At 36.2% G+C, this 15,432-nt stretch overlaps 1 protein-coding gene across 3 annotated transcripts in view; it reads right to left on the reverse strand.

Moving 5' to 3' along the window:
- NOL4 (nucleolar protein 4) overlaps positions 1-15,432 on the reverse strand; it is a 509,886-nt gene that overhangs the window by 378,874 nt on the left and 115,580 nt on the right. The window lies entirely within an intron of this gene.

The following is a 15,432-nucleotide window of genomic DNA, read 5'->3' on the forward strand; positions in this document are numbered from 1 at the left end:
TTTGTTGTTGTGGTTGGTTTTTTTGTTTTGTGTTATTTTTGTTTTATCCAGTGGGAGACAGCTCACACTGCTAAGCCGTACCTACATCTCCTGCTGCCCACTCCAACCATCTGATCAATGATATACAGTGACAATACCAAGTCAACCCACCATCAGATGCTCTCACAATCAGCAAACTAAGAACCACACACATACTCCCACCATTCTATATCACACCCACCAGGAAACACTGAATGTTATTGGATTAAATGCACCAGTCAAGGATAGGAGAGCATCAGAGTAGATAAGAAAACAGGACCCATCAAGAGAGACACCTTAGACACAGAAAAAATTGACTAAAATTCAAATATTCCAAGCTAATGGCAACCAAAAGAGAGCTTTGTTATTGTTGTTGTTATTGTGTCTGCTCCTATTCATACAGAATGAAAGATTCCCCTGATCCTGCTCCATCCTCACAATTGCTGGTAAGCTTTAGCATGTTGCTGCTGTCACTGCATCAGTTCATCTTGTTGGGAGTCTTCCTGTTTTTATTAAACATGATGTCCTTCTCAAGGAACTGATCCTTCCTGATAAAAAGTCCAAAATATGAGAGACAAAGTCTTGCCATCCCGACTTCTAAGGAGCATCCTGGCTGTCGTTCTCCCAACACAGATTTCTTTGTTCTTCTGGCAGTCCATGGTCCTTTCAATATTCATCAACACCATAACTCAAAAGTATCAATTCTTCTCTGATCTTCTTTATTCACTGTCCAATTTTCACATGCATATGAGGCTATTGAAAATATCAAGGCTTGAGTCAGATGCACTTTAGTCTTCAAACTGATATCTATTGGCTTTAACACTTTAAAGAGATCTTGTGCAGCTTATCTGTTTAAAGCAATACATTGTTTCACTATTTGACTAATGTTTCCATGAGTGCTGATTGTGGGACCCAGCAAAATTAAGTCTTCCACAGCTTCATTTTTGTCTCCATGTATTATGATGTTTTTTATTGGTCCAATTGTGAGTAGTTTTGTATTCTTTATGATGAGGTACAACCCATGCTGAAGGATGCTATAATTGTTGTTAGTGCTGTTGAGTCAGTTCAGACTCATAATTACCCTGTAAAGGATTTCTGAGTCTGTAAATCTTTACAGGAGCAGATAACCCCATCTTTCTCCAAAGGAGCTGCTGCCAGACTCAAATCACTGATGTTTTAGTTTGTAGTCTAGTGCTTATCCTACAGTGCAATCAGGCCTCACACTAAAGGCTGTAGTCTTGATGAAAAAAAAAAAAAAAAAGAGCAGGAGTGGTAATATTGATATCTGATAAATTAAGACAAAAAACAGCCTAAGAGAGAGAGAGAAGGACCTATTTAATAATTAAAGAGTCAACTGAACAAGAAGACAAACTATAATAAATATCTATGCATCTAATGAAAGAGTCTCATAATATAAAACTCAAACTTAAACAGAATTGAAAATAAAAACAGACAACACCACAATGATTGTTGCTGTTGTTGTTCAGTGGCATCAAGTCAGTTCGGATTCAGAGAAACCCTCTGTAGGGCTTCTGAGGAGCAGCTACGGAATTTGAACCATCAATCTTGTGGTTAGCAGTCCAGTGCTTACTCTACAGTGTCACACCAGGACTCACTCCAATTATAATAGGAGACTTTAATATACTACTTGCAGTGAATGAAAGGACAACTACAAGTAAACTAGAAAAGACACAGAAGAACTAAACAACACAATCAACCAACTTGACCTCATAGACAATCCCAAAACAGCACAATAAACATTGTTTTCCAGCACATATGGAACATTCTTCAAAACTGACAATCTATTAAGCCACAAAGCAAGCCTCAATATTTTTAACAACATAGACATGCTACAATGTATATTCTCAGCTCACAGAGCTATAAAATAAAAAATCATCACTAGGAAGATTTGAAAAAAAATTAATACATAAAAGCTGACTAGTCCATTGGTGATGGTGGTGGTGGCTGTGTGCTGTGGCGTCAGTTCTGATCCATAGTGACACTATAGGGTTTCCAAGGTTGTAAATATTTCCAGGGGCCTCATCTGTCTCATGGGGAGCTAGCAGAGGATTTGAACTGCTAGACTTGATGTTAGTAACCCAACATATACCCTACTATTCCACCAGAGCTCCTTAATACAACAGATAATAGAAGAAACTCTTTCTTAAATGAAATTAAAAAATTACTTGAATAAACTGAGAATGAAAACACAATATACCAAAACCTTATGAACACAGCAAAACACCACTGAGAGGGAAATTTAGAGCAACAAACAAACACAAATCAATACCTTAATCAATACCTTAATCAAAAACCAAAATCAATACCTTAACCCAACAATCCCTAATAATTAAAAAAAAAAAAAAAAAAGCAGCAACAAAATAAGCCTACATTCACCAGAAGAAGAGAAATAATGAAAATTAGAGTGGAAATAGAAAGAAATGAAACAAAATGACAATAGAAAGAAAACAAAGCTATAAGTAGATTCTTTGAAATGATTAACAAAATTTACAAACTACTAGCACACCCAACAACAAAAAAAAGAGAAGATGCAAGTAACACACACAAGAAATGAAATAGGTATCATCACAATGGAACCAACAGAAATAAAAACGATAATAATAAAATAATATGAAGAACTGTACTCCAACAAATTCGAAAACTTAGGAGAAATGGAAAACTTTCTATAAACACACTAACTATCTAAACTAACACACACTGAGGTAAGAAATTTGAATAGCTCTGGAGCTCTGGTAGCATAGTGGTTACGAATCGGTCTGCTAACCTCAGGGTCAGCAGTTCAGAACTACCAGCTGTTCCATGGGAGAAAGATGAGGCTTTCTGCTCCCACAAAGATTTACAGCCTCGGAAATCCTGTACAGGGTCGCTATGAATCAGAACCAACTCCATGGCACATAACAACAACAATAACAACCTCAACTAACACAGACTGAGGTAAGACATTTGAATCGACCCATAACAAAATAAGAAATTGATCAGGTCAAATAACTTCTCCCAAAAGTTCAGGTCCGGAGGTTTTCAATGGTGAATTCTATCAAACATTCAGAAACGAATTCATAACAATTCTACTTAAACTATTCCAGAATATTGAAAAGAATGGAAGAAAGGCATGGAAACCTACTTCCAAAACAATCAACCAATGGAAACCCTATGGAGAGCAATTCTCATGAGGTCACCATGAGACAGAATTGACTTGACAGCAACCAGAGCTGGTGGTAGAGGAGGGAAAGCTGTAGGGCTAACAGTATCATAGAACAACATCAGATGAGTTTGTTGACACATCAGTATACATTAGCATTTTAGAGCATGTGCAAACAAGTAAAAGAATGTAGTTTAAGTTCAATCGAATTATAGTGAATTCAATTTTGTTGGAAATTGTTTTTGCTTCATTGATAACATTTTACATTTTGTTGTATTACAGTGGAAGAACTTACTCTCTTTCCATTTACCTTTGTATCAATGATAAACACTTTAATTTTGAGCTTTATTTTACAATAACTAAAATACACAGAATCTAAATCAATGTGACATCAAAAGGAGACAGACAGTCAAATAAACTGAAAATACATCACTAAAGTTGTGAGTGCTATTTTTGTGTCTTATCTTAGAATAGAATATTTAACTGCTAAGGAACAGATTGTTATAACAGAGGATTCTTACTCTTAAAAAAAGTAAAAGAACAGATGGGCTCTGAAAAGTTTTTCTTCATACATGTTTTCCCAATAATACAACAAAGAGAATCCCTAAATATTGTAAGTAAATAAATTGACTCAGCAAACCAAATGTCTATAGAATTATTCACACCATGAAGAACGCCTTTTAAATTTACAATTACACACATGGGAAGTTTGGGAAATTTGCTTTCTCTCTTGATTTTTCTTGAAGAATATGAATAATATTAGTGTTTTTGTTGAGGCTCCAGGGAGAAATGCAAAGAGAATTCAACCTCTGTGGTCTAGAACTCATTCACACTTTTAAAAGGTTAATTTCAAGCTCTCCCTGGTTCCTATTGCAACTCCTTGTGCTCAAGTTTACATTTCCTATGCACCGCTCCTCGGAAACCCTATACATGGTCTCTATGAGTCTTAATTGACTCGACAGCATTTAAAAAACACATACACTGCTAGTCAGTGTGGAGAAAACACTTCTCTCGGAAGAGACAGCTAAGAATATAGTTCTTAGTAGTTGCTCAGACCACTAAATCGTTGTTGAGTGTGACTCATAGTGACCTCGTGTGTGTCAGAGTAGAACTACACTCCACAGGGTTTTCAATGGTTGATTTTTACAGAAGCAGATCACCAGGCCTTTCTTCCAAGGTGCCTCTTGGCAGACTCAAACTTCCAGTTTTTTGGTTAGCAGCTGAGCACATCTAACCATTTGCACCACTTAGTCACTTGGCACCAGCAAGAAGTAGTTCTCTTCGGGAACATGAAGAAGATGGAGAAGGTTATATTTCACTGTGCTAGAGAGTCCAATAGATTGCAGAGCACTCATCTATGAGTATTTGTGCAAGCAAATGGCAGAGTCTGTGAGATAACAGCACGTTATGGATGTAGAATTCCTTGTTTAAATTCATAACAAAAACATTGATGTCAGGTGCCGAGTAGACAACTGACCGTATGGTTTCCTTTGGAAAATGCCTTACAATGGTATTAACCATTGCAAACAGAGAGCAAGGAGGCATTTTAGTTATCACAGTAACTGAGGGTTGTGTTGCTGGAACTTAACTCTCACGGATAAGAAACATTAAATGGCAAGAAATACCTCAGGCAATACCAACTGTCTGCCCCCAAAGCCTACAATTACAATTCCGTATGGAGAAATGCTGCTTTAGACAATATGGATCATTATGTAACTAATGTACTGATGTTGTAGTTCCGACTCATAAAGACCCTAGCTCTAGGGTTTCTGAGGAATAGCTTGAGGATTTGAACAGCTGACCTTACGGTTCACAGTCCAGTGTTGATTCTACAGTGCCATATATGAAAAAAATATATGACATTTATATATTTCCTACTGGCAAGAACGAGTAGACCAAGATGGACATTTCTTGGACAAACTTCAAATTCTCAGAAGCAGTAACTAATTCATAGTCTCTGTTTCCTTTAAGACTTACCTATCGTTCAATAAATATAACTCGAATATGACTGTGATGTGTATTGACTGAAAGAAGACATTTTCTTCCAAAATAAGGAAGAAGACTGGAGCAGATAAACAGATTTAAAATTTAGAGGAAGAAATTGGCTTCTTTATATTTAACACAGAATAACTAAAACTATGATTCATAATCCCAAACACCCAAAATCACAGTCAAAGAGTTGGTTTCAACATACAGCAAACCTGTGTAGGGTTAGTGAGATGGTAAATATTTACAAGAGTAGATGGCCTGATCTTTTCTCCCGCAGATCTGTTGGTGGGTTTAAACTGCTGACCTTGCAGTTTAATCCAAAGAGCTTCTAGAGCAATAAATACACAATTGTGGCAAGGTCATGAATAAGGATATGGGTGAAACTTACCCATAGGACACTGAGGAGCAGGATGACACAAAGAAAAAGGGGACTTTTCATGTGGATTATGCACTGGACCATAAGGTCAGTTTAAACCGCAAGGTCAGTAGTTCAAATTTACCAACTGCTCCACAAAAACCCTATACAGGGTTGCTATATGTAGGAACTGACTCAATGGTACTTAAAACAACAACAACAGTTAAAAGAATATAACAATTTATAGAACCAGTTACATCACTAAACTCCATAGTTTTAAAAATCGTCATCTTTCAATTCATCTCAATAAAATAATATTTTATTCATCTCAATAAAATAGCACCATATTTTTAGCAATTATGTTCAATCTTTTACATATCTTATTTCTGAGTCTCAAAACAACCCTACAAAGTCCTAACACTCCCTAAACAATATTAGTCAGAGTAAGTCAGATATATAAAACACAGATGTATAGAACGTGCCTATCAGAATTTAAATCCAAGTCCATACGATATTCACCTGGTACCATTTTCTTTCTACTGCCTCATTTAACCTTTAACTATTTCTTGTTGTATTTAATCCCAGTTAAATACACATATAGGTGCACACATGTACACACTTTAAGTACATGGCCACCTTATTTATTACTCCATCACATCTCCCAGGAAAACATTAACTTCTGGATCTGAACAAGTGCCATCCCTAGGAGACACTGGTTGCTCTAAGTAAATACTTCTCCAGCTGCATTGGTTCATTTGCACCACTAGGGTGCACTGAAGTAGCAACCGACTAAGCTGGATGTAAAGAGTTAATGACATTTCTCTAAAAGGCTAACTCCCTTTCAAGGAAAATACCTATTTGCTAGACAATATTGATTAATAAGAAAACTGTGATGATGGTGCCAGTGACATCAGTTGATGACAAACTGGTTAGCTGATCTTTTGTATCATACAACCCATCATGTTCTTACAATTGTCTACGCTAAGGGAAAACAGTTTCTGAGTACAAAGAGGTGTGCTATTACTCTGCCCACCTGTGAGGACTCTAACTAGACGTACATAAGAAATGAATCAATCTTGATAAAAACAGCTCACTGTTATTCTGTCTCAGGATTATTATTTAATAATTTTTATTTATTTATATATAATAAATAAATATATATTTTTATTTATTGCCGATGCATTGTATATTTTAGATAAAATGATATTGTTTTCGTTATCAAAACCGTTGGACTATTCTAAGATAAAGTAAATCAATACTACATGCACTACATTTAGATTTAAGATGTTTTCAATATCTAAAGACTATATATATGAGGAGGCTTCAAAAAGTAAATGGAAAAATTGAATTCAAAGTAAGGGAATTTTCCCACAAACTTTTTGTAGTACCTTCATACACACACACACATATTTGCTGTTGTTGTTAAGTGCCATTGAGTTGGTTCTGACCCATAGCAACCCTGTATAGGATTTCTGAGGAGCAATTGGTGAGCTTGAAATGCCAGCCCTGTGGTTCAAACTGACCTTTCAGTCCAGTGCATTAGCCTATAGTGCCACACCAGAATTCACACATATACATAGTTATATAATATACATAGTGTCCGGAGGAAACAGTCGCTGGAGAAGGATGTCATGCTGGGTAAGGTGGAGGATCAGAGAAAAAGACGAAGACCCCTAACGAAATGGATTGGCCAGGTGGCATCATTGATGGACTCAAGTGTGGCAGTGGTAGTGAGGTTGGCCCAGGATAGGACATTGTTTCATTCTGCTGTGCATGGGGTCGCTATGAGTCGGTTCTGACTCGATGGCACCTGACAACAACAACAACATATAATATAAAATATATACATGTTATTGTTGTTAAGTGTCATTAAAATGGCTCCAACACATAGTGACCCTATGCACAACAGAATGAAATACTGCCCAATCCTAACAATGGTGGTTGTTACCCATGAGCACATTGCTGCCAGCACTGTACTAATACATCTTGTTGGGGGGTTGGGGGTGGTCTTCCTCTTTTGCATTGACCCTCTACTTTCCTGAACATGACAGTCTTCTCCAGGGACTAGTCCCTCCTGATAACATGTTTGAAATGTGAGAGATGAAGTCTTGCTATACTGGCTTTCAGGAAGCATTCTGATTGTGCTTCTTCCAACACACATTTGTTTGTTCTTCTGGCAATCCGTGATACTTTTAGTATTCTTCTCCAATACCAAAACTCAAATGCATCTATTCTTCTATAGTATTCCTTATTCATTGCCTAACTTTCACATGCATATAAGGCTATTGAAAATACCATGGGCCAGGCACACCTTAGTCCTCTAGCTTATCATTTTTGCTCTTGAATACTTTGCAAAATGTCTTGTGCAGCAAATCTGCACAATGCCATATCACTTGATTCATGGCTGTTGCTTCCACAAGTGTTGGATTGTGAATCCAAGCAAAATGAAATGTTTGACAACTTCAATCTGTTCTCCACTGTACATTGTTATTTATTGGTCCACTTATGAGGATTCTTTATTTCATTGATCCGCAATACATATCGAAGGCTATAGTCTTTGATCTTCATTAGTAAGTATTTAAAGTTCTTTTTGCTTCCAGCAAGCAAAGTTATATCATTTGCATATTGCAGGTTGGTAATGAGTCTTCCTCCAATCCTGATGCCATGTCCTTCTTCAAGTAATCCAATTTCACAAATTATTGGCCCAGCATGCAGATTAAATACATATGGTGACAAAATACAACCCTGGAGCACACCTTTCCTAAAGTGAAGCCATTCAGTTTCTACTTGTTCTGTTTGAATGACTGCCTCTTGGTCGGTGTAGACTCCTTATTAACACAATTAAGTGTTCCATTCTTTTCAATGTTGTCCATAGCTTGTCATGATTCACACAAATGAAAGCTTTTGCATAATCAATAAAACACGGGTAAACATTTTTCTGGTATCCTCTGCTTTCAGCCAAGATCAATCTGACGTCAGCAATGGTATCCCTCATTCTATGTCCTTATCTGAATCCAGTTTGAACCTCTAGAAATTCCCTGTTGGTTGCAGAGGTTTTTGAATTATCTTCAGCAAAAATTTACTTGCGTGTGATTTTAATGATTTTGTTTAATGATTGCCACACTGCTGGGTCACTTTTTTTTTGCGGTGGACACAAATATGGATCTCTTCATACAGCGCCACACCAGAAGTCCAATATTTAAGATTGCTAATTTTAAAGTTTTTCCCCATCTTTGTTAGACCAGAACATTTGTTTATTTAAGACACTCTAATTTTCAATAATAAAATGAAATAAATAATTCCATCTACATAGAAAACAAAGGAGCTCTGGTAGCGTAGTGGTTACAAATCGGACTGCTAATCTCAAGGTCGGCAGTTTGAAACTACCAGCTATTCTGCAGAAGAAAGATGAGACTTTCTGCTCCCATTAAGATTTGCAGCCTCAGAAACCCTGTGAAGGGTCACTATGAGTCGGAACCAACTGCACGGTACCTAACAACAACAACAAAGACCTATATTTGTTTATTTATTTTGCTTTGATTTTGTTTTTCACATTAGGTCAGAGGAGATCGTTTACTAGCAAAAATTTACTTCCCTCACACCTTTGCCTCAGAAACACCTTAATTATGCACTTGGATCTTTGACAAGAAAGAAAAAAAACTGAAATATTAAAAGGAAATTTGAAGAGACATAAGCATATAACCTTTCTATGTTAAATTAGTGAGTCAGGCTAGATAGCACTTTTTTTCTGAGAACCCTAATTCTCATAATTTTTAACCTAATCTTTTCTATTTATTTCAACACAATAATACTCTTCCATCTTTTAAAAAGTGGTATTTCATTTATAAAAATATTTATTTTTCTTAGAAAATAAAGATTTTCAGATGAGGTAAATTAAGACTTTTCATCCTCATCTTGATAATCTGAGTTCTCAGCTTCCTGGTATGGCATCATAGGATCAGCTCTTGGCTTCAAGGTCATTTTGAACTGCAAGGTCAGTGGTTCACACTCACCAGTCGCTCCTCAGAAACCCTGTATGGGTTGCTATGAGTTGGAACCAACTTGATGGCACTTAACAACAACAATGACAATTATCAGGCACAAGTCAATGACTTTTATGCATAATATCATACTATGTCTCACACAAAAATTCTAGCAGATTTTATACTAATTAGTAGATTTATACATGGCATAGCCTACATTCCCTATCTATAGCATTCTCTTTCTGTAGCCCTCTTTCCTTCTGAGTTACATTCAGCTAGAGATGAAAAACCGAAGCCAAGTTCTAAAGTGATCATATAAAGTGTCAAAGATTGCTCTGCCCACCCACTGCCGATGAGCTAATTCTGACTCAGTTACCCGACAGATCCAAGTAGAACTGCCCCATAGGATTTCCAAGGTTGCACAACTTTACTGAAGCAGATTACCACCACTCTCTTCCCTGCAAGGGCTGCTGGGTTGAAAGTGACAATCTTTCAGTTAGCAGCCAAGTGCTTGATCATGACGTCATCAGGGCTTCTTCAATAACTGCTAGCACCCTAATTCATTCTCTAGCTTCTTTCTCCAAAGGATCATTTTAATTTTATGGAAAGCTACAAGGCTTCATAAGGAGCCCTGCTGGTAGCATAGTGGATTCTGAGTCGGGATGCTAACCACAAGGTCACCAGTTCAAATCTCTCAAGATGAGTCTTTCTGCTTCTCTTAAGATTTACAGACTCAGAAACTCTATATAGGGTTGCTATGAGTCAGAATCTACTCCACAGCACAAAACCATCACCACAAGTGTTCATGGTTTATCCCAAATATATTAAGTTTAAATGAGACACTTTGATAGGGAAGTGAAATATGTATGGGGAGCAAAACCTTCCCACACTAATCATAAGACTTCTTGAATTCCAGTTTAGTGGCATTTTTACACACCACAATGACAGTAAATCTGGCTCATTGATCTCAGTCCCAGTTTATAAGAATTTTAGGAATTTGTATATAACAAAATAGTAGTCACTGCTGCAAGTTAAAGTATTCTATTACATAGTGGTGGTGGTGGTGATGTGCCGTGAAGTCAGTTCCAACTCATAGGGACCCTGTACAGGGTTTCTGAGGCTGTAAATCTTTATGGGAGCAGAAAGCCTCATCTTTCTCCCACGGAACTGCTGACCTTAAGGTTTGCAGCCCAATTCTTAACCACTACGCTACCAGAGCTCCTTCTATTACATAGTAGGTATGCTTTCATTAACTGAAAACACTTACACTTAAAACTAGTTAACTATCCTTTTTTTTTTTTATAAATACCTTTTGATTTAGCATATCAATTAATAAAATATTTTCCTAGTTAGTTTTCAGAGTTGTTGCTAAGTGCCATGGAGTTGGTCTCGCCTCATAGCGACTCTGTATAGGGTTTCCAAAGAGAAGCTGGTGGGTTTGAACTGTCAACCTTGGGGGGGTTGGTAGCTCAGGGCTTATCTTACAGCTCCACACTAGTACTCTAGAGTTTTCAGCATTGAAATGTAGAAATTCTGCATAAGTCTGTTATTTTCCGTGGAAAGAAAATGCAGTATTTCCCCCTTACCTATGGTTTTGTTTTCCATGGTTTGTTACTACTGGTCAAATGAAGCCAAAAATGTTTACATTGTGTGCTCTCCTAAGCTGTTGTTAAGTGTCTTAGAGTCAAATCCAACTCATAGCACCCTTATATAGCGTTTCCAAAGAGCAGCTGGTGAATTTGAACTGCCAAACTCGTGTTTCAAACCGGCCTTGCAATCCAGTGCTTATCCTACAGCAACACCCCCCTCCCCCAGAGTGATGAAATCTCATCCATTCCCACTGGGTCCCAGAGCTAACTTTCTCCTCCTTGGCTGGGCACCAACGTGGAAAACACAGTTGGGTCAGTTGCTGTGCTCTGCTCTGCCAGTGTTTGTTGGGCTAATGCTGCCCACTGGGGCAGCCTGGGTACCTGTCATATGAAAGCATCAGGGAAAGGCATAGTATATATGTAGGCTTTGGCATTATATATATAGTTTAAGGCATCTACTGGAGGGGTTTTGGAACATATCCCCTGTGGATTATATTCCTTTTACTTTTAAAGTTAATTATTTAAAGAGAGGCAATGTAAAAAAGATAATAATTCAGATCACTAGTTTGGTAAATGTATTTAAACTTTGGCAAAAAGAAAAGAAACCGTTGAAATTCTTACGAACTACTTCTGTCAAGAGAGCTTTTAGACATCGGATTTCTATCAAACCTTGTCTAAAAGTTAACCAAACCAGGACTTCCAAGGTGAGTACCATCGGTACCATTTATGAGATTCACATAAAAAGATGCATGAAAAGTTATTAGTACTATAACTATAATTACTCATTATTGCTCTTCCTATATCTCAACAGAGTCACAGGGGCAGGCAGAGAATATTATCTCCAGAACTGCAATTAAGGCAAATGACAGAGCTGTTTCAATTGTCCTGTTTGTCCTTCTACCTGGAATATGAGTAGTGACTGAATAAAGAAGAAATAATAATAATTTATAATGTGTCAATTATGTTATGCATATTAACTCATTTATCCCACCACACAGTTGTTGTTGTTGTTAGGTGCCATCGAGTCGGTACCGACTCATAGCGACCTGATGCACAGAAAAATGAAACATTGCCTGATCCTGGGCCAACCACACAGTATACACCACTATATTCTTCTAAAGATGAAGAGACAAAAAGTATGTAATTTGCCCAAAGTCACCCAGATAGGAAACACTTTGTTATTGTTGTTTTTAGTGTCATTGAGTCAGTTCTGACTCACAGTGACCTGGTGGGTTTGACCTGCAGACCTTGTGGTTAGTAAGTAGTTCAGTGCTTACTGTGCCACACCAAGATATGCTAGTTTTGAAATTAAAAACTGAGTCTGTTTGTCTGGCTTCAATTTTATTTTCTTTTAGCTATAGAATATACTCTGCACTCTAAATAAAATGAATGTAATCATTGGTACCTATGCATGTGAATAATATATGCAAATTTACTATACCACACTACAAGTTATATGAGTGGAGTGTGTGTACACACACACACACAGAGGTATACCACTCTATTGATAACACCAGGAACTAACTTTCTCTCCTAATTCCTGTATTTCTAACCGTCACTCTTATTTGACATATAGCAAGTTAGAACTTTGAAACTCTATCCTTTAATCAAACCCTGACTTAAGAAACATTTTCTGAAACAGCATCTGTGCTTAGCCTGTGATAAAAGAGAAATGATAAAAGACTGTCAGAGAACAGAGCTATGTTCCCTGAAGGTGGAATTCATACAGAGATGAGAAGAATTAAGGACTAGAAGATGAGATAAGAACCCACCTTTTTTTTTAAAAAAAAAACAACTGTTACAGCATTAATTTAGAAGTGATTTTCCCATTGCTAAGCATACCTAATTTAATCTTTAGTGCAAAGATATAATTTAGTGCAAATATAAGTGCTATTTGAATGTTGTAGACCTCTTTTGTATTAACACAGATAATCAAGAGTTGAGTATAGCTAAATATATTGAAGGGGACACATTCAGTGTACCAGTAGCAATGAAAACACACATGGAGACAAATTCAGAAAAAGGGAAGACCTAAATGAACACATTATGATGGATAAATCAATGATGATAATTTTTACATATACCTAAAATGTGTCATTTTTATGTGGATTTTCAAAAGAGCTCATGAGTAATAAAATACATACCCTCCGATTTTACCTATAGTAAAACCAGATTATAATATAATTTAAGTGATATAATGCCTAGGTATGTCAAAGAATGATATACTAAAGATAGATAAAACCAAACAGCATTCAAAAGTTAATTCAATATTAAAGGACAACCGTTTCCTGCAGAGTGAAAACACAGAAAGAAGACTTGCAAAAACTTAAATAAAATGACTAATAAACCTATTGATAATATTACTAAAACAGTATGACACATTTTAATGGTTAGTTTGATAAGTGTGGTTTCTTGGCCATGGAGAATTAAAGGAGAAAAAGAAGGTCAGTAAACACAGCACACATGCTCTAGAAGCTAAATGTGTTTTAAGGAAGACCCAAAATTCTGCAACTTAATGGGGGACTATTATAATTGCAATAAGTACTCAGCTAATTCTATCAATAACTTGACAATTCCAGCATGAGTATCTAGAGCTAAATTCTGAAACAACAGTCCAGGGCCCTAATAGCACTAAACCATTCCATTTTAAATTGCATTTAGTTTTATGCCCCATTAATTGACCATTTATATCAATTTTTAACATTACACTTAAATTCATTGTAGATTCATGTGCAGATTTGCTAGCATTGCAGTAGTTCCCTTTTCTACAATGAATTATTACTCCTTAAAATGGAAAAGTTTCCTAATTAGGATTCAACTGAGAAATTCTAGAGGGCAAATGGATAGGCAAGAAAAGACTTTTATAATGTTAGGCAAAGTGAGAACACTTCATGTGTGGAAATAAAAAACAAACTAGGGAAAGGAGAAGGGGTTCAAGAGAAAAAGATTATTTCATATACTGCTTATATTTTCCAAGCTGATATACCTTTGTCAAAATGCAGAAAATTCCTTCAAAATGTTAATGCAAAATGTTGAAAACATTTTCAGCAAACTATTAGAAATTGTCTGAATGGATATTGACAGTGGATCACACCCTCTACATTTCATTTAATAATAAAAAATAATAGTAATAATAATAATAATAAAACAGTGAGAAATTTAGGGGTATGCCATTGTCTCAAGAAGGATAATTGCTGGACTATCAACTACAAGGCTGGCAGTTGAAACCTACTAGCTGACTCCTCAGGAGAAAGTTGAGGCTATCTGCTCCCATAAAGATCTATAGCCTTGGAAAACCTATTTAGGGTCGCTGAGTTGAAATTGACTTGATGGGCAATGGGCTTTGGAATTGGAGGGTGCTTCAAAGAGTTTGTGGAAAAATTCTATTATCTATTAATTCCATTTTCCACTAATTTTTTAAGCACCCTCATGAGTGCATTTGTAACATTAAATTATTTTAAACTGCTTTCAGCACCTAAACAGATTTGGTTACCAAATTACCACTGACAAAGACGCCACTTGTTTTGTTTTGTTATTCATATACATACAGTTGAATGTATACCAAATTCCTACCTTACAAAGTTCTATCAAATTCAAGGAGCTATTTCATGAAAATGAATTATCATCAGTATACACCATTAGTGATATTAGTACATCAGTGTAAGTTTTTTTGTTTTTTAGGGTCCCAAAATGCAACCCTGGCTTAGAAGACAGGCGAAATGAGTATGTTCAGTAATATTAGTCTATACAAAATAATCTCAGGAAGCTAGGTCACCATCATTAGTCATGAGAAGAATGTCTTCTAGAAAGTGTCAGTCAAAAGAAAGTTTATGTGGCAGAATCATGTAAGGAAACTTACAATAGTGCCTGCCCACAAACCATGCAATTTAGAAACAGCCAAGAAACAAAACCATAGAGAAGAGAGGAAAATACAACATGTATTAAGGGTTATTATGCAGCTACAAAGATTCAATATGACCCTGGCAATACAGCAAAAAATAGTTATGGAAAAGAAGCTATTTCTTATGCTCAGTAGCTAATTTTCAAACATATGTACCTGTATTTGAAACTTTGAGCATTTCACACATTTTTCTGTATCTGAAAAAAAAATGGATCCAGACTGATATTGTATATCAATATAACTAAAAACAGTTAATATAAAGGTAGCCAAAAGCAAAGTTGAATAAGTATTCTAAAAAAGGATATTATTCTGGTTGCTAATAAAGTATTTGTGATAAAGTACACTTTGTTTATATTAGAAAATAATAATTTACTGTAAATTTTCCTAAAAAGGATGAAATATCTATTGTAAGATGATTTTATAGGTATTTAATTGAA

Source organism: Chrysochloris asiatica, unplaced genomic scaffold (genome assembly GCF_000296735.1).
Source record: "Chrysochloris asiatica unplaced genomic scaffold, ChrAsi1.0 scaffold00015, whole genome shotgun sequence".
In the NCBI taxonomy this organism is placed as follows: domain Eukaryota; kingdom Metazoa; phylum Chordata; class Mammalia; order Afrosoricida; family Chrysochloridae; genus Chrysochloris; species Chrysochloris asiatica.